Source organism: Lithobates pipiens, unplaced genomic scaffold (genome assembly GCF_037356315.1).
Source record: "Lithobates pipiens isolate NorthernLeopardFrog02 unplaced genomic scaffold, aLitPip1_a1.2 Scaffold_19, whole genome shotgun sequence".
NCBI lineage: Eukaryota > Metazoa > Chordata > Amphibia > Anura > Ranidae > Lithobates > Lithobates pipiens.
In genome coordinates, this window is record NW_027507764.1 from 585458984 (window position 1) to 585478554 (window position 19571).

General features: G+C 45.9%; 1 long non-coding RNA gene across 1 annotated transcript in view; it reads left to right on the forward strand.

Annotated features, from left to right (window-relative positions):
* LOC143998413 (uncharacterized) overlaps positions 1 to 15911 on the forward strand; it is a 16463-nt gene extending 552 nt beyond the window's left edge. Inside the window, exons 2-3 of the long non-coding RNA XR_013277916.1 lie at positions 15420 to 15579; positions 15682 to 15911. This is a non-coding gene — a long non-coding RNA (uncharacterized LOC143998413). The remainder of the gene's footprint in view (positions 1 to 15419; positions 15580 to 15681) is intronic.
* Positions 15912 to 19571: the final 3660 nt, after the last annotated feature.

Here is a 19571-nt window from a genome sequence, read left to right on the forward strand (position 1 = left end):
TATTTAAATGATTAGATTTTTTTTTTAATTAAATTAATATAATATTTATTTATTATATTTATTATATTTATTTATTTTATTTATTATATTTAAAAAAAAAATCTGATAAATACAGCAGAATGAAACGTGCAGTGTTTTTATTTATTTAAAAAAATAAAAAAATAAAAATGTTTACTATTTAAATGATTCGATTTTTTTAAAATTAAATTAATATAATATTTATTAAAATAATATAAAAATAATACATACAAAAAAAATATGATAAACAAAGATATTATTTATTTTAAATGTTTTAAATATTAAAGTGCCTCTAAACCCCAAAAATAAAATAAAAATATAACACAGTGCAGCCTACCAGTCCTTGCATGTGATAGCTGCATTCGTATGTTCTCTTTTTTTAGGCTTTTTTTTTTTTGCCAGAAATAAATATTAATATGAAAATAGATGTTTATTATTTAAATGATTATGATTACACTTTTACTAATTTAATTAATATAATATTTATTAAAATAATATAAAAATAATACCTAAAAAAACAAAATGATAAACAAAAATATTATTCATTTTAAATGTTTTAATCATTAAAGTGCCTCTAAACCCCAAATATAAATTAAAAATATAACATAGTGCAGCCTACTGGTCCTTAGATGTGATGGCTGCCTTCGTTTTCCTTTTTTTTTTTTTCAATTATTTTATTAGAATTTATTCTAAATGTCCTTAGATGTGATTACTGCATTTCTTTTCTTTTCTTTTTTTAGGCTTTTTTTTTCTCTGGAAATAAATATGAATATGAAAATAAATGTTTACTATTTTAATAATTAAATATTTTTCAATTCAATCAATACAATATTTATTAAAATAACATAAAAAACTAAAATCACAAACAAAAATATAATTTATTTTAAATGTTTTAAATATTAAAGTGCCTCTAAACCCCAAATATAAAATAAAAATATAACATAGTGCAGCATACTGGTCCTTAGATGTGATGGCTGCCTTTGTTTTCCTTTCTTTTCTTGTTTTTTTCAATTATTTTATTAGAATTTATTCTAAATGTCCTTAGATGTGATTGCTGCATTTGTTTTCTTTTCTTTTTTTTCTCTGGATATACATATGAATATGAAAATAAATGTTTACTATTTTAATTATTAAATATTTTTCAATTCAATCAATATAATATTTATTAAAATAACATAAGAAAAAAAAATCATAAACAAAAATATAATTTATTTTAAATGTTTTAAATATTAAAGTGCCTCTAAACCCCAAACATAAAATAAAAATATAACATAGTGCAGCCTACTGGTCCTTAGGTGTGATGGCTGCCTTCATTTTCCTTTCTTTTCTTTTTTTTTCAAATTATTTTATTCAAATTTATTCTAAATGTCCTTAGATGTGATTGCTGCATTTGTTTTCTTTTCTTTTTTTTTTAGCCTTTTTTTTCCTCTGGAAATAAATATGAATATGAAAATACATTTCTTGATCATACATCACGGGACACAGGAGCTTCATTACATAGTGGGTTATATAGGCACCTCTGGTGATTGGACACTGGTTAACCCCCAATTAAGGAGAATTCCTCCCCTATATAACCCCTCCCATATGGGAGGCACCTCAGTTTTTTCGCCAGTGTCTATGGTGGTTGGTCACGTAAAACATATGCTATGAAGAAAGCTCTGTGCAGGTCCCTGCGGGGGCCTAAGGGCTATAACTAACCGGATCCATATCTCGGGCCCATATTTTGACTCCCAAGATGATATGGTACCCGGGCCTCGTCATCCGAAGAAACGAGGTTTGGCCTGTAAGTCCTCTCCTATTGGAAGACTGGGCTCTGGGAAAACCAGACTTGGTGTACTATTTACATAGTGGCACGAAAGTTTCTGGCAGAGTCTTTTACAAGGTCCAGGTAGGAGGTTCTTCTGAGAAAGAACCCCAAAAAAACCTGAAGGTTGGCACAACTCTGCCCGCCGTGATGGGTGAAGGCTGGAATCTGTCTGTTTTCAGCAATTCCTGCGGCGAGGACAGGTAAGGGAAGTTAATCCTATATAAATGATATATTATGGATTTCTTCATTGAGTAGTAGTATGTCTTACCTGGTTTCCACCACCAGAGGGAGTAAGAGCAGCCTAATGCATACTTACATGCCTTTCAGTACACACGCTCAGTGACGCCTGGTTCTCCCAGAGGTCTCACGTCTCCACTGCAATCCCTGCCACAATAAAGGTAATACAGGGGTCCCACGTAGTCTGGGGGTCCCACGCAGCTCTGATGGCGATTCCCTTCCCCCCCATTGATACCGGCGGTCCTCGTGCACCTGCGCATGCATGCGCGCCGAGCGTGCTCCCGGGGTAATGGAGGAGGGGGGAGTGTGGTTGTGAGCCGTGCACGTCGGTGTGCACGGCGCTGTACTGCGCAGGCACCAGGCGGCAGTTTTAAAAAGCCCAGAGCGTCAGAGGGCTGTAAGTGGAGACACAGGAGCTGTGGGCAGTGAGCATCCCAAGGGATTGGATCCAGGCAAACCTAAGACACCTACTCAGCATCAGGTTGTGCAGTTTAAGCATATATATTTATTGTGAGACTTTAAGCACAACAGTGATTGCACTTTTGTACTAGTACCTCTGCTTTGTAGCTTAGGACTATGTCTCCTCGTAAGAGGGTCTCAGGGGGAGGTAACAAGGGCACTGGTAAATCACCACCTTGGTCTAGGGGTCCTAAAAATTCCTGTAGATTACCATCCCCCCCTGCAAGACTGGAGCCAGCCTCTCAGGACGAGTCAGTGCCCCTGTCAGGTTTTGCAGCCTCTCCTAATGTCCCAGCCCCGGTTTGTGTCACTGAGGACTCCCTTAGGGCTACATTGGAGGGTTTTGAAGGGAGAATCATGAATTTTATTTCAGCTTTCCTGAAAGATAGCAGGAAAAGGGGTAGATCCCCTCCCTCTGCTGAAATTCCTCTCTCAGATGATTCTTCTGACAATGAGGAGGGATCCCTATCTTGGGACAGGGATCATGAGCAGTTGGATGAATCAGAGGAAGAGGAGAGAGTCCCCTCCTCCCAGGCGCTCAGAAAACAGGTGCAGTATTATACTGAATTGGTGCGTACCACATTCAGAATGCCTGCTGCTGAAGTCGCTACGTCCTCTGTTTCTTCCCTGGGAGTCAGGAAAGCCCCACAGACTGCTTGTTCCTTCCCAATTCATTCCTTAATGGAGGAATTGATGTATGAGGATTGGGGACATCCCAATAAACTGTTTGCTCCTTCTAAAAGGTTTTCTATGCATTATCCTCTGAAGGAAAGTTTCACCAAGAAGTGGGGGGTCCCATCTGTCGATGCGACTGTTTCTTGCGTGAATAGAAACCTGACCTGTCCGCTGGATAATGCTCAGGTATTCAAGGATCCAACTGATAAGAAGCTGGAAACCTTATTAAAAGCCTCCTTTTCCATGACTGGCGCTGTGGTGCAACCTACAGGCGCAGCCGTGGGGTTGTGTCAGTTCCTCAAGGAACAGGTTAAACAGATGCTTGGCCTCCTTCCCAGTGAGGAAGTGGAGAATTATGCAGAAATGCCTCATATTCTGTGTTTCATGATTGATGAGATTTTGGATTCTGTCCAACAAGCATCTCGTTTGTCTTTCCTGTTGGTACACATGCGAAGAGCCCTATGGCTAAAGAATTGGGCAGCTGAGCTGTCATGCAAGAAGCATTTGATTGGGTCCCCGTTTAAAGGGGAACGTTTGTTTGGAGAAGAATTAGACAAATTCGTCCAAAAAATTTCAGGGGGTAAATCTACTCTCCTTCCAGTCAAAAGGAGCAAACGTCCATCATTTAGGCGTTCTCTTTTTCCCGGAGCATCAAGCTCTAAGCAGTGGCGACGGCCTTCTCAACCCTCTTCTACAGGAAAGTTTCAAGGCCGAGCCCAGGGACAGAAGAAATCCTGGGGGCGAAAGCCTGCCAAGCAGAGCCCGAAAGCTTCCTTGTGAAGGGGCGCCCCCGCTCGGCCGAGTGGGGGGAAGGCTCCTGCAGTTTGTGGAAGCCTGGCGGGAAGAGATCCGGGACAAGTGGGTGGTCTCTTCGGTATCTCTGGGCTACAAGCTAGAGTTTCAGGAGATTCCACCTTCTCGAGGATCAAGGATCCCCAGGGACCCAGTAAAGCTAAGACCGCTATTTCTGGCCTTAGATCACTTACTATCCCAGGGGGTGATAGTAGAAGTGGGCCCAAAAGAACAGGGTTCAGGGTTTTACTCGAATCTCTTCACCGTTCCAAAGCCAAATGAAAGTGTCAGACCTATCCTGGATCTGAAGGATCTGAACCGGTTTTTATGCATCCGGTCCTTCCGAATGCAGTCAATTCGCACTGTGGTCTCCTCCCTGCAAGGGGGAGAGTTCATGGCATCAATAGACATCAAGGATGCATATCTCCATGTGCCAATTTTTCCCGCACACCAAAGGTATCTAAGGTTCGCGGTAGAGTGGCGCCATTTTCAATTTGTGGCCTTGCCGTTCGGGCTCGCTACGGCCCCTCGAGTCTTCACAAAGATTCTGGACCCTCTCTCGGCAAACCTAAGAGCTCAGGGTATAGCCGTCATGTAGCGCTCTTGAACCACAGTGTTACCGGAACGCTAGAACACCTGGAACGCATAGGTTGGATTATAAACCTAGAAAAGTCGTCCCTACAGCCTGCCACCAGGTTGGAATACCTGGGTATGCTTATCGACACCGCTCAGGGCAAGGTGTTTCTTCCAAGGCTAAAGGCCTTGGCCATTGGGGATCTGGTGCGCCTAATTCTGGGCAGAAGATCTTCCCCCATTCGGTTGTGCATGAGACTGTTAGGGAAAATGGTCGCCTCCTTCGAGGCCGTTCCATTCGCCCAGTTCCACTCAAGGCCTCTGCAAAGATGCATCCTTGCAGCTTGGAACAGGAAGCCCCAGTCCTTGGATCTTCCTATGCGTCTATCCCCAGGGACACGCAAGAGTCTTGTTCGGTGGTTACAAACCGAGGATTTGCTGAAAGGCAAAACTTTTCTTCCTCTTCCATGGAAGATTATTACGACAGATGCCAGCCTGACAGGCTGGGGAGCAGTGTTGGAGGAGACGTGCTAACAGGGGAAATGGTCTGCGATCGAGAAACTATTGCCCATAAATGTCTTGGAGATCTGGGCAGTTTATATGGCTCTCATAAACTGGTCTTTCAGACTACGAGGTCTCCCTGTTCGGTTTCAGTCTGACAATGCCACAGCAGTGGCCTATATCAATCACCAGGGCGGTACCAGGAGTCTGGTAGCGCAAAAAGAGGTGAATCGCATACTTGTCTGGGCAGAAAAGCATGTTCCATGCCTTTCTGCAGTCTTCATTCCAGGAGTGGAAAATTGGCAGGCCGATTTGCTGAGCCGCCAGCAGTTGTGCCCAGGAAAATGGGCTCTGCACCCCGACGTGTTTTTGAACATATGTCGCAGGTGGGGTACTCCAGACGTAGATCTGTTTGCGTCCAGATTCAACAGAAAACTGGACAAATTTGTGTCAAGGACAAGAGATACACTTGCTCAGGGGTCAGATGCTCTGACAGTTCCCTGGGATCAGTACAATCTGATCTATGCCTTCCTCCCGAGCCCGCGTCTGACGCGGTTCCTGGGAAGAGTCAAGAGGGAGACAAAGTTGGTTCTTTTGGTACCCCCGGCTTGGCCCAGGCGACCATGGTACGCAGAGATCATGAAGTTGGCAGTAGGCAGGCCATTGGATCCTCCCTCTCCGGCCAAATCTGCTCTCACAGGTTCCAATCTACCATCCTGCTTTACACAGTCTGAATTTGACGGTTTGGCTGCTGAGACCCACATTCTGAGAGACCGTGGGCTTTCGGGGCCAGTCCTTTCTACTCTGGTCAATGCCAGAAAGCCGGCCTCCAGGCTTATTTACTACAAAATCTGGAGGGCATATGTTTCCTGGTGTGAACTCAGGGAATGGCATCCTAGAAAGTATGTCATTAGCAGGATCTTGGCCTTTCTCCAGTCAGGCCTAGAAATGAATTTGGCCATAAGCACTATCAAGGTGCAGATTTCGGCCTTGTCAATGTTTTTTCAGAAGCCACTTGCATCACATTCCCTGGTGCGGGCTTTCATCCAGGGGGCTATGCGGATAAGACCGCCAGTCAAACCTCCGGTATGCCCATGGGATCTGAATTTGGTTCTCTCAGCTTTGCAGGGGCAACCTTTTGAACCTTTGCATCTGGCTTCATTAGTTCTTTTGTCTAAAAAATTGGTTTTCTTGGTAGCCATATCCACGGCTAGAAGAGTATCAGAGCTAGCAGCTCTCTCCAGCAAGGAACCGTATCTAATTACTCATAAGGACCGGGTGGTAATGCGTCCCAACAGGTCCTTTCTGCCTAAGGTGGTTTTGGGGTTCCATTTGAATCAAGATGTAATCCTATCATCCTTTTTTCCGGACCCTCAATCCACAGAGGAAGAATCTTTGCACACTTTGGATGTGGTTAGAGCAATCAGTATCTATCTTCAAGCAATGGCTCAGATAAGGAAAACTGATTGCTTATTTATTTTGCCGGAAGGCCCTAGGAAGGGCCAGGTGGCGTCAAAATCCACTCTCTCAAGGTGGATTAGACAGATTATTTCTCAGGCCTATAGTGTTAAAGGGAAGATCCCTCCTTTTCCAGTGAAAGCACACTCTACTAGGGCTGCAAGTGCTTCTTGGGAAGTGCATCACCAGGCCTCCCTGGCTCAGATCTGTAAGGCTGCAACTTGGTCATCAGTCCACACATTCACCAGATTCTATCAGGTGGATGTCAGAAGGCAAGAGGATATCGCCTTTGGGCGCAGTGTACTGCAGGCTGCAGTTTAGGTCCTCCGGTCCCTGGCGGTCTATAATTATGATCTGTGTCTCCCTCCCCTCAATCTGAGCATTGCTTTGGGACATCCCACTATGTAATGAAGCTCCTGTGTCCCGTGATGTATGATCAAGAAAATAGGATTTTTATATACACCTTACCTTACCTGTAAAATCCTTCTCTAGAGAGTACATCACGGGACACAGGGCTCCCGCCCCTCTTGGGTTTTACGTGGTTTCTTATTGCTTTGCTACAAAACTGAGGTGCCTCCCATATGGGAGGGGTTATATAGGGGAGGAATTCTCCTTAATTGGGGGTTAACCAGTGTCCAATCACCAGAGGTGCCTATATAACCCACTATATAATAAAGCTCCTGTGTCCCATGATGTACTCTCAAGAAAAGGATTTTACAGGTAAGCTGTATATAAAAATCCTATTATCCAGAATCTCTTGACTTTTGGACATGTCCACCAGGTGTGGGGCATTGTGCCCTCTTGACCACACCCCCTGAAACAGAGAGGCGAGGCATCTGGGTGGATCTTGGTTATCCGTGTCGGAAACAAGGTACCATCCCGACAATACCTTTTAATTAAACAAACAAGATATTTGGGGGGCACACCCTTAAAAAATGCATAAAGGTGGAGTTGCCATAAGACCATACAGCAGTAGTAAAAAATATTACAGCGCACGCCGCACACATGCAAAACTAACATTTACCTCCAGCAAGGCTTTTTAAAAAAACACCTAGACATTTTCAAAAAACATTATCAAAAAATATGGGGATTTGGTCACACCATATTGCTATATGGTGCTTAAGCCCACTTACTGCGACAAAGTACCCCATGATTAGTGGGTCCTACACTATCCATAGATTGGGAGATTCTGCTTCTCTGAACCATGGGAGCCATACTCCTCTATATGGGAGAACATGAGGTCTCCACCATGGTGGTCACTAATGAGAGGTGCTTAATGAGGAAGTGGGGTGCTCCACCCAAAAGGATTTGGTCAGAATTCCATACAATAGACAAAACATATGGGGATTTGGTCACACCATATTGCTATATGGTGCTTAAGCCCACTTACTGCGACAAAGTACCCCATGATTAGCATGTGTGCGCTGTAATATTTTTTCTTCTGTTGTATGGTCTTATGGCAGCACCATCTTTATGTATTTTTTTTTAGGGTGTGCCCCCCAAATATCTTGTTTGTCTATTGTATGGATTCTGACCAAATCCTTTTGGGTGGAGCACCCCACTCCCTCATTAAGTACCTCTCATTAGTGACCACCTGTGTCATGGTGGAGACCTCATGTTCTCCCATATAGAGGAGTATAGTTCCCATGGTTCAGAGAAGCAGGATCTCCCAGTCTATGGATAGTGTAGGACCCACTGATCATGGGGTACTTTGTCGTAGTAAGTGGGCTTAAGCACCGTATAGCAATATGGTGTGACCAAATCTCCATATTTTTTGATAATGTTTTTTGAAAATGTCTAGGTGTTTTTTTTAAAAAGCCTTGCTGGAGGTAAATGTTCGTTTTGCATGTGTGGGCTATAATACCTTGTAATTAGCCTCTACCAGGGAAGTATTCAAAATTCCCCTGTGCGCCATGGTCAACCACTTGGACCAAGCGTCCTCATCAATCGTCTCCCCCAGGTCTGCCTCCCAAGCTAATTGGTAGGAAAGTTTAGAGTCCTGGTCCGTTAACAAAACATACAACTTCCGAAATACTACCCCACGTCCCAGGCCCCCTGAGGCATTTATTTTCATAAAATGTTCTAGTGGTGATGTCCCCCTGGTCCCGACAAAGCGATTGTAAATAATGGATAATTTGGGAGAGTCGAAACGTCTCAGTTGGAGGCATTTCTAACGTGTCTCGGAAGTAAGTGGGTTTTCTGATGCCTCTATGATCTATGAAATGTGCTATTGTGTACAAACCTTTATTGATCCACCAAGCAAACTGTTGTGGGTGTTGTCCTTGGGGGAAAGTGTTTCCAAAAATGGGAGCCGTTGGAGTATGTGGTGACCTCAGAGGGTATACTTTGCACATCCTATCCCAGAGGCCCAATGAGTGAGAGAGAGAGGGGCTCAGAATGGCTCTACATTTTTTAGAAGGTAGCCACATTAGGGGGTCTATGGGGAGAGGAGAACTAGCCTGTGCCTCTAATTTAACCCAGTCAGGGCAGTAGGTTGTAGAATACATTTGGTAAAGTTGTACCAGCTGGGCCGCTCTATAATAACGCAAAAAATGTGGTGCCCTTTTGAGACATACAAGGAAGACCGAGCCACTCCGCAACCTCCCTGACTCCAGATAAATTGGAAAATTAGGGATTGGAGTTGTTTAAAAATTGTTGCGGGAACTGAAATTGGTAGGGACCTAAAATAATAAACAATTCTGGGAAGAGTCATAATTTTAACAGTACCTATTCTACCCATAGAAGAAAGACCATGGTTCTGCCAATTCTTTAAATCTTCTGTCGTGAAAGAGAGAAGAGAGGTGTAATTAACCTTATATAGGGTAGATATGTTTGTGGTGAGCTTAATTACAAGGTAGGGGAGGGCCTGTTTGCATCGAAATGGAAAGGAAGTGCGTACAGTGGTCAGGGCAGTGGCGTAACTAGAACCTTCAGGGCCCCGATGCAAGAAACCATGAAGGGCTCCCCTGAACCCCAGCCAGGGCCCTTCCTTCCAAGTCCGGCGGTGGAACTCCAGGGCGTGGTCACAGGTATGACGTTTGTGAGCCCTGTAGTTCCACCACTGGCATCAGTAGTTTTTTTTTATTTTTTTATTTTTAGGTGCCCCATTGGGGGACTGTCCCTAGGCAGGATGGGGTCCCCGTCCCCAGAAGAGATGAGGTCCTTTTCTCCAGGGCAGATGAAGTTACTGCCCCCAGGTGAGAAGGGGTCCCTGTCCCCAGGGGAGATGGGGGTCCCTGTCCCCACGTGAGAAGGGCCCCTGTCCCCAGGGGGAGATGGAGGGGGTAAGTAATGGTGTGTGGGGGATGGGGTCCTCTCACTCACCATGACCAAGCAGCAGGCCGTGCACTCATCCATGTTGGCCTGGGCTCCATCCAGTGTGCTGGACGGGTGATCAGCATATCTCCCAGAAAGACCTTTCATCATCTGTATATGACGGGGGAGGAGGGGGGCTGGCAGACAAGCCTGCAGTGTCCTCCGGGGAGCTCTCATAGGGCTGCACTGCATCTGTGTGCTTAAAGTTTGTTTACCCGGGAGAAGTATGCAGTGCAGTGTGGGCCGGACTCGGGGGGGGGGGGGACTCTGGCTGGGGAGAACAGACATCGGACTGAGCGACAATGCATGGAGCAGGAGAGGGGTACTCTGAGGAGCTGGCCGAGGACACAGGTCATGCGGGGAATGCACAACTAAAGAGCAGCCAGTGCGATAGTCGAGCATGGAGCTCTGCTAGTCACCCTCCACCTCCACCACCCGTGTGCATGGTGCAATGGTACCCCTAGCTGCCTATGCTGATGCCGGCCATATGTAGAGGGGGCTGCATGGGCCCCCTGCATCACAGGGCCCAGTTGCGGTTGCGACTGCTGCACCCCCTATAGTTATGCCCCTGGGTCAGGGTTGAGGCAGATAGATAAATATTTATTGCCTCTGATTTAGATTGATTAACCTTCAGGCCTGATACTGTTCCAAATTTAGAGAGAAGTGACGCCAAATTAGGTAGGGTCGCGATAGGGTCTGTAATGAATAATAAAAGATCATCCGCAAATAATGCGCATTTATGATCTCTGCCTCCGCTGAATACACCATGTATGTTAGGATTGGACCTAACGGCGATCGCCAATGTTTCTATAGCAATTATAAATAAGAGTGGCGAAAGGGGACAGCCTTGTCTGGTTCCTGTTCTAATTTGCAGTAGATCCGATTTGTGGCCAAAAGCTACAATGTTAGCCTCGGGGGGGGGGGGGGGGGTAGAGCATAGTTCAGATAATAGAGAGAGGAATTTAGGTCCAAAATTCTGTTGTCTCAAAATGTGGAACAGAAAAGGCCAAGAAAGAGAATCAAAGGCCTTATGAAGGTCCGATTATAACAACATTCCCCGTCTGGTTCCTAAACCATCCCAATTAGAGTGGAGCAAAGATGTAATGTCCACAGCCCTGCGGATTTGATCTGCCGCTTGTCATCCTGGGACAAAGCCCACTTGATCTACATGGACATATTGTGCTAGGCAGGTGTTAGGTCTATTGGCATAAATTTTCGTTAGTAATTTCAAATCCACGTTAATAAGCGATATAGGATGATAATTTGTCACCTCTCTGTGGTCTTTGTCAGGTTTCGGTATTAGGCAAATGTTAGCTCTATTTAGGTCTCCCCTCTAAGTGATCTCCATCTTGCAGGGCCATGAAACATTCCAATAGGTGGAATAATATCTGGGCAAATTTCTTATAATAAGAGGTGGAGAACCCGTCTGGACCCAGAGTTTTCGAAGCTTGAGCTTGTTTTATTACAGACATTACCTCTTCTATAGTGATAGCCCCATCCAGTATCTCTTTATGGCAATCAGAAAGGGATGGGAGAGGTAGGTCCTTGATGAAATCATCTATAGTACCTGGTTGTAGAGTCTCCGGCTCTTTATATTGTTTGATTGATAGCACAATTGCCTTCGCGGTCACGTAAATTTTACATCAGTTTCCTGACTGGGCACACATGTTTGGCAGTTTGCTCTTATTGCAAATGAGATCTTTGTTTTGTTTTCTGCTGCTCTTTATTGTGTTGCATTAATGATATTGTATCATTGTCTATGGAGGATTATTAGTTTGGGTTTTTCCTTTTCTTCTTTTTTTTGCCATTCTGTAAGCCCCTGTACACACGGTCGAAGATTCCGACAACCAAATCCATCGGATTTTGTCCGAAACTGTTGCATACACACGGTCGGACAAAGTTGTCGGAAAATCCGATCGTTCAGAACGTGATGACGTTATTTCGTTACAACGGGACTACGTTCAGGCTAGTAGCCAATAGCTTTGATGTAGGAGTTTGATCTGAGCATGCGTGGCACTTTGTCCGATCCAAATTCTCTACACATGATCGGAGTATGTCAGATCGGAGCATTTTGTCGGAAAATATTTCCGGCAAGTTGGAAAATTTGGTCCGACAGATATTCCGACGGAATCAGTCCGATGCAGACCACACACAGTCGGGATATCCGACAAAACGCTCCGATCAGACACATCCCGTCGGAATCTCTGATCGTGTGTACAAGGGCTTAAGCCTCATGCACACGAGACGCAGTTAAACGCGCGTTCAGATGCAGTTGGACAGTTTTTTCAACTGCACCTGAACTCATTCAATGTTATCCTATGTGTCCATGCACACAGTCTCGTTTTTTTCCGTTTATATGCAGTTGCGTTTAATCTCGTTTTTCCAGAAGCAAAAAAATGCGTTCAGAAACAAAAATTTCTGCGTTTCAGACGCAAAACGCGGCAAAACGCGGTAAAACGCGGCAAAACGCCGCTACCGCGTTTAGCCGCGTTTGCGTTTATATGCGTTTTTAAAGGTGACCTTTTTTTTTACATTAAAAATCTCAAAAATGATTGCAAATGATGAAAAACCATTAGAAAAATATTTTAAACAATTGCAATTGCAAGTGGACAATCCACAACTTGTGGCAAGTGACGTGGCAAGTGGACAATCCACAACTTGTGGCAAGTGACATGGCAGGTGGCAAGTGATGTGGCAAGTGGACAATCCACAACTTGTGGCAAGTGACGTGGCAAGTGACCTGGCAGGTGACGCGGCAAGTGACTTGGCAGGTGACGTGGCAAGTGGAAAATCAACAACTTGTGGCAGGTGACTGGCATGTGACGTGGCAAGTGGACAATAGACAACTTGTGGCAGGTGACGTGGCAAGTGACCTGGCAGGTGACGCGGCAAGTGACTTGGCAGGTGACGTGGCAAGTGGAAAATCAACAACTTGTGGCAGGTGACTGGCATGTGACGTGGCAAGTGGACAATCCATAACTTGTGGCAGGTGACGTGGCAAGTGACGTGGCAAGTGGACAATCCACTTGTGGCAGGGGACGTGGCAAGTGACGTGGCAAGTGGACAATCCACTTGTGGAAGGTGATGTGGCAAGTGACGTGGCGAGTGGACAATCCACAACTTGTGTCAGGTGACGTGGCAAGTGGACAATCCACAACTTGTGGCAGGTGATGGGGCAAGTGATGTGGCAAGTGGACAATCCACTTGTGGCAGGGGATGTGGCAAGTGACGTGGCGAGTGGACAATCCACAACTTGTGTCAGGTGACGTGGCAAGTGGACAATCCACAACTTGTGGCAGGTGATGTGGCAAGTGATGTGGCAAGTGGACAATCCACTTGTGGCAGGTGACGTGGCAGGGGACGTGGCAAGGGACGTGGCAAGTGGACAATCCACAACTTGTGGCAGGTGATGTGGCTGGTGACGTGGCAAGTGGACAATCCACATCTTGTGGCAGGTGACGTGGCAGGTGACGTGGAAAGTGGTGTGGCAAGTGGACAATCCACAACTTGTGGCAGGTGATGTGGCTGGTGACGTGGTAAGTGGACAATCCACAACTTGTGGCAGATGGCATGGCAGGTGACGTGGAAAGTGGACAATCCACATCTTGTGGCAAGTGACGTGGCAGGTGATGTGGCAAGTGACGTGGCAAGTGGACAATCCACAACTTGTGGCAGGTGATGTGGCAAGTGATGTGGCAGGTGATGTGACAAGTGGACAATCCACATCTTGTGGCAAGTGACGTGGCAGCTGACGTGGCAAGTGACGTGGCAGGTGACGTGGCAAGTGACATGGCAAGTGGACAATCCACATCTCGTGGCAAGTGACGTGGCAGGTGATGTGGCAAGTGACGTGGCAAGTGGACAATCCACAACTTGTGGCAGGTGACGTGGCAGGTGATGTGGCAGCTGACGTGGCAAGTGGACAATCCAAAACTTGTGGCAGGTGACGTGGCAAGTGACGTGGCAGGTGACGTGGCAAGTGATGTGGCAAGTGGACAATCCACAGCATGTGGCAAGTGACGTGGCAAGTGGACAATCCACAACTTGTGGCAGGTGACGTGGCAGGTGACGTGGCAAGTGAACAATCCACAACTTGTGGCAGGTGACGTGGCAAGTGACGTGGCAGGTGAAGTGGCAAGTGACGCGGCAAGTAGACAATCCACAACTTGTGGCAGGTGATGTGGCAAATGACGTGGCAGGTGATGTGGCAAGTCACGTGGCAAGTGGACAATCCACAACTTGTGGCAGGTGATGTGGCTGGTGACGTGTCAAGTGGACAATCCACAGCTTGTGGCAGGTGGCATGGCAGATGACGTGGAAAGTGGACAATCCACATCTCGTGGCAAGTGACGTGGCAGCTGACGTGGCAAGTGACGTGGCAAGTGGACAATCCAAAACTTGTGGCAGGTGACGTGGCAAGTGATGTGGCAGGTGACGTGGCAAGTGATGTGGCAAGTGGACAATCCACAGCTTGTGGCAAGTGACGTGGCAAGTGGACAATCCACAGCTTGTGGCAGGTGGCATGGCAGATGACGTGGAAAGTGGACAATCCACATCTCGTGGCAAGTGACGTGGCAGCTGACGTGGCAAGTGACGTGGCAAGTGGACAATCCAAAACTTGTGGCAGGTGACGTGGCAAGTGATGTGGCAGGTGACGTGGCAAGTGATGTGGCAAGTGGACAATCCACAGCTTGTGGCAAGTGACGTGGCAAGTGGACAATCCACAACTTGTGGCAGGTGACGTGGCAGGTGACGTGGCAAGTGAACAATCCACAACTTGTGGCAGGTGACGTGGCAAGTGATGTGGCAGGTGATGTGGCAAGTGACGCGGCAAGTAGACAATCCACAACTTGTGGCAGGTGATGTGGCTGGTGACGTGGCAAGTGGACAATCCACAGCTTGTGGCAGGTGGCATGGCAGATGACGTGGAAAGTGGACAATCCACATCTCGTGGCAAGTGACGTGGCAGGTGATGTGGCAAGTGACGTGGCAAGTGGACAATCCACAATTTGTGGCAGGTGACGTGGCAGGTGATGTGGCAAGTGGACAATCCCCAACTTGTGGCAAGTGACGTGGCAAGTGGACAATCCACAACTTGTGGCAGGTGCCGTGGCAAGTGACACGGCAAATGCAAGTGTACAACTGCTCTCTATGCTGCTGCTGCTCACTCTGATCAAAATAGCAGAAATAGTTAAAAAAAATGCTTTGAGAGCTTGGGGAGGGTCTACATGATGTTATCTTTATAAACGCGTCTAAACGCAAACGCGTCTAAACGCGTCTAAACGCGTCTAAACGCGACATGCAAACGCGGCAAAACGCGCGTTTCTAAACGCGCGTTTCAGCTTTTTTTTAACAGAGGTTTCATCTGCGTCTCGTGTGCATGAGGCCTTAGATTCAAAGCTGTGACAATCTTTATCCTCAGTGAACTTGTATTCAATCTACACCTGTTTCTCAGTGCCCCTGCTCTAAAATTGGTCTTTGCATATAATTGTAATTGAGGCTATTTTAGCCCCCCCTTTAATTTTGTTTTTTTTTTTATCCTAAAAACATATAATAACCAATGAATACCATACTTTATTGTTAGGTTTTTATTCGCCCCCTGCAGCAATAGATGTGGCGCCTGGTCGGGAGTGCCTGTTGGTCTTTTGGGGGTTTCCTGCCCCCCCCCCCGCTCTGGTGGCCTTGTGGTCTGGAGGTATGTACTGCTGGTGCATCTTCTGGATTGAGTGGCCTCCTTGGGGTAGGTGCGTGACCGTGCCATGCATTCTGAATTGATACAATTATGTTTTTGATTAAAATTGCTCTGTTACTTATTTTTATATTGTTTTTTTGTCATTTACTTTTAGTACAAGCAGATATAATTTCCCTGAGGAAGCCAATGATTTGGCGAAACACGTAGGAGCTGATATCTCAAATCACAGGCTAACGCAAGATCTATGCCTGCGTGGTTTTTTGTTCAACAGCTGTAAAATTAACTGCTTACTACCCACTGTACTAACCTTTGTTTATGTCATATTGTTATTTTCTTGTTCAGTGCTTTTGTATTTTTGCTGTTAAATAAAATGATATTGTTAAAGCGGGAGTCCGCCGTTTTTTTTTTTTTTTTAAAAGCCAGCAGCTACAAATACTGCAGTTGCTGACTTTTAAAATAGTTACACTTACCCGCCCAGCGCGCCCGCGATGTCGTCACCCGAAGCCGATCTCTCGATCGTCTCTCGGGTGCTGCCGCCGCCATCTTGGGTATGGGAATCAGGAAGTGGAGTTCGGCTTCATTTCTCGGTTCTCGACTGCACATGCGCGAGTTGCGCTGCGCAATAAGGATGGTCCCCGCTGTCTCTAGGATCCGTGTGTTTCCCAGCAGGCAGCGGGGGACTTTCGGAAAGGGGCGTAGATTCTGCGGAAAGGGGTGTACCTTCTACAGAATCTACGCTGGAAGTGGGTGCAGATACCTGTACTGTACAGGTACCTGCACCCCCCTCCCCCCTGAAAGGTGCCAATTGTGGCGCCGGAGGGGGGAGGATTCCAATGAGCGGAAGCTCCACTTTAGGGTGGACCTCCGCTTTAAGTATTTTTTACATATATAGTGTCCTTGTAGTTTTTGGCACCATGATAATCCCTTTCCCCATCCTTTGCTTCCCCTATACATAAAAAAAAATCAGTAATAGGGATGAGGTGCCGTATATATTGAGGGTCTTCGAAACACACTCCCCTTTTTATTTATATAAGGAGGTGAAATAAGAAGCAAAAAGATTCAGTATCTTTTGCGGGTTTTGTGTAAAGGACCCGTTAGGCTGTTTAATCTTTGGCACTGTCCTGCGACGGGGGCCTGGGAGTTAATCTATGTGCCACAATGTTCCCGGTTTATCTACTTGGGTGTATAATTTTGCCTGTGCCCATCTAATGTTTTTTTTTTCCTACCCTGGTTGGTTTAGTTCCAATCTAGCCAAGTCAATCTGAGCCCTCAGGTCCAGATCAGGATTGTTCTTGTGTTGGGTTAGCAGGTTGGACAGCTCGCAATCTTTTTGGTTAATTAGTAAATCAGAGGTTTTCTTCAGCCTTGACGCAATCTGAATGAAATATCCCCTGATAGTCGCTTTATGTGCCGCCCAGGTATTTACCACAGAAGTGTCCGAAGGGTCATTCTGAGCGAAATACTCCTTAAGTTTTTGTTCAATAGCAAAGCAGATCGAGGGGGTTACTAAGTAAGGAATCATTCAATCTCCAAGGGGCTGGGCCTGAATGACATTGTAGGGAATCACATGCTGTCCAAACCGCTGAGTGATCAGACCATGTCACGTTATTTTGCTAGCTTGAAACAAGGGAACCGCCAATGGGTCAGTGAAGAAGTGATCTATTCTAGGGTAGGTGTTATGGACATGTGAGTAAAAGGTATAGTCTTTCTTGGATGGATTAAGCTCCCGCCATAAATCAATTAGGTTATGATAATGTAACATTTTAGCCAGCTTACAGCCAATTTTTGGGAAATGGCTCCCAGGGGGGTTGAGAGTGGTCTCGTCCTATCGAGTATGGAGTCCAAGGCTACATTAGAATCCCCCCCCAAACAGGACAGTGCCCTGTAGTTCTGGGATCGCTTTATGCAAAAGTTTCTGAAAGAAGGGCAGTTGTCCTGTGTTTGGGGCATAATATGAAATTAAAGAAACCAGAGTGCCCTCCAGATGACCAACCACCAATAGGTAGCATCCCTCCGGGTCAGCCACAAGCTTCTCCAATGAGAAGGTCACCCGCTTAGAAAAACAAATGGCCACCCCTCCTGTCTTTCCCGGTCCGTTTGCTAAGTAAGATTGGGAGTAGTAATGGTGTAAAAAAGGTAGGGTTATAAGTTGGAGAGAAGTGTGTTTTTTGGATAAATAACACATCGGCCCTTAAAGATTTGTAGTGTTGGAAGGCCATTCAACTGGCGAGTTCAAACCCTGCACATTATGAGAAAGAAATCCAAAAGGGTGACTCCGATTAGTGGTCGCCATGATGCACAAGGGAATAAAGACTATCACTTACCAGCTCCAGGAAGATCACGAGGCACCATTCCTTGAGATACGTGGGGGGGGGGGGGGGGGTCAGAGTTCCAGAGCCATGGGATCACAGCACAGTGGAAATTAAACACAAGAAAATTAGTGAAGAAGTCCGTGAAGAGAAGAAATTGCAATGAGTGACCCAAGGGAGAGTCGCCCAACAAAATCAGAAAAAGCACATGTAATTGTACCAGTCTTAACTGTAGAAACATAGTAAACCAAAGGGGATAGTTCCCCCTATTTTGAAGTAGTACAGGGTCAGTAGGGCCCTCTACCCCATCTGATTTTGGTTCCGTCACACAGTGGGAGGACTGAAAGCAAACAAGGCGAATGACCGCCATCACTGGCCTCCGCCAAACCCTGCAGTGCACCTACAAATGATCATAGCATGTAGTAACATCATGTTAAGGGAGTCCCAAATACCAACTTAGTAAACAAAAAGATGAGGTGTAGTGGAGAGTCAACTTATCACTGTTATAAGTAAGGTGATAGCTCATTATTGGGGTGTTCCCATAAAGTTGACTTCTGACTTAACTAAGGGAGTTCCGTAACTGTAAAGTCAAAAAATTGTAATGAGGACCATTAAAAAGATCCAACTCTTAATCCCGCCCACGGATCAGCATGGAGAATAAACGGGTGACAACTGTCACAAAGGTAGATTGATGAAACAGAGGAGTATCCATCTTTTTTAGGGGGGGTTTACTTTCAGCTTGGCCTTGCTTCTGGTTGAGCGCCAGATTGGCAAGAGAGGGCACTGGGGTGACCTGTCCGGGGAGTACAAGGTTGTGATGGATGCGGGGAGTCTGCATGCTCTACGGAAATCAGGCCCAGCTTCTTCAATATCGCTTCGCCCTCTTCAAAGGTAGAAAATTAGTGTTTTTTTATGCTGGTAGGTGAAAGCCAGGCAGAAAGGAAAGGCTCAGTGGTGTTTAATGCAATTTGTTATAAGAGGCTGTAGTAGCGGTTTGAGTGCCCTGCGTTTTTGGACAGTAGTAAGAGAAATATCCGCAAACATTTGGATAGGGTGTTCATGAAGGTGTAGATCCGTTATTTCTCTGGCTTTGGACATCACCTGTTCTTTAACCGAGTAATAGTGTGGTTTCACAATGATGTCCCATGGCAAACCATCAGTGCGGGGTTCAGCCAAAGTCCTGTGAACCCTATCCAGTTCTAATTTATGGGAAGGAAGATCCGGTAATAAAGGGGAAATCAGTTCTTTGCTCACTGCCATTGCGTCCACAAAAGACTCGGGGATCCCCCGTACTCTAAAATTGTAGCGGCGTGAGCGATTTTCCAAATCGTCAATTTTATTAAGGGCTTCTTCCAATCGTTCTTGCACATCCTCAATGCAGTTGGTATTCTGGTTGGTTCTGGAGATAGTCTGATCTAACTTGGACTCTATAGTCCCTGTACGTATTCCCAGCTCTGGAAATTCGCCTTTCAGATCAGCCGTGATGCGTTTAGTTGCCTTCTCTAGCCCTTGGTCCAATAGTGAGGAAAAGCGTGCAATTATAGTTTGATCCCCAGGGTAATCTATTGGTGAAGCGGTAGAGAGATGGGGTGTGGGGGGAGGACTATCCTCCATGTTTCCCTGGCTAAGCATTACTTCACATAAGGCTTTGTCCATATCAGAGCCCTGGGAGGAAAATAAATCTCCTGTAGGGGATGATACTGAGCGTTGGGTGATATAATTGGCCAGCTCACCT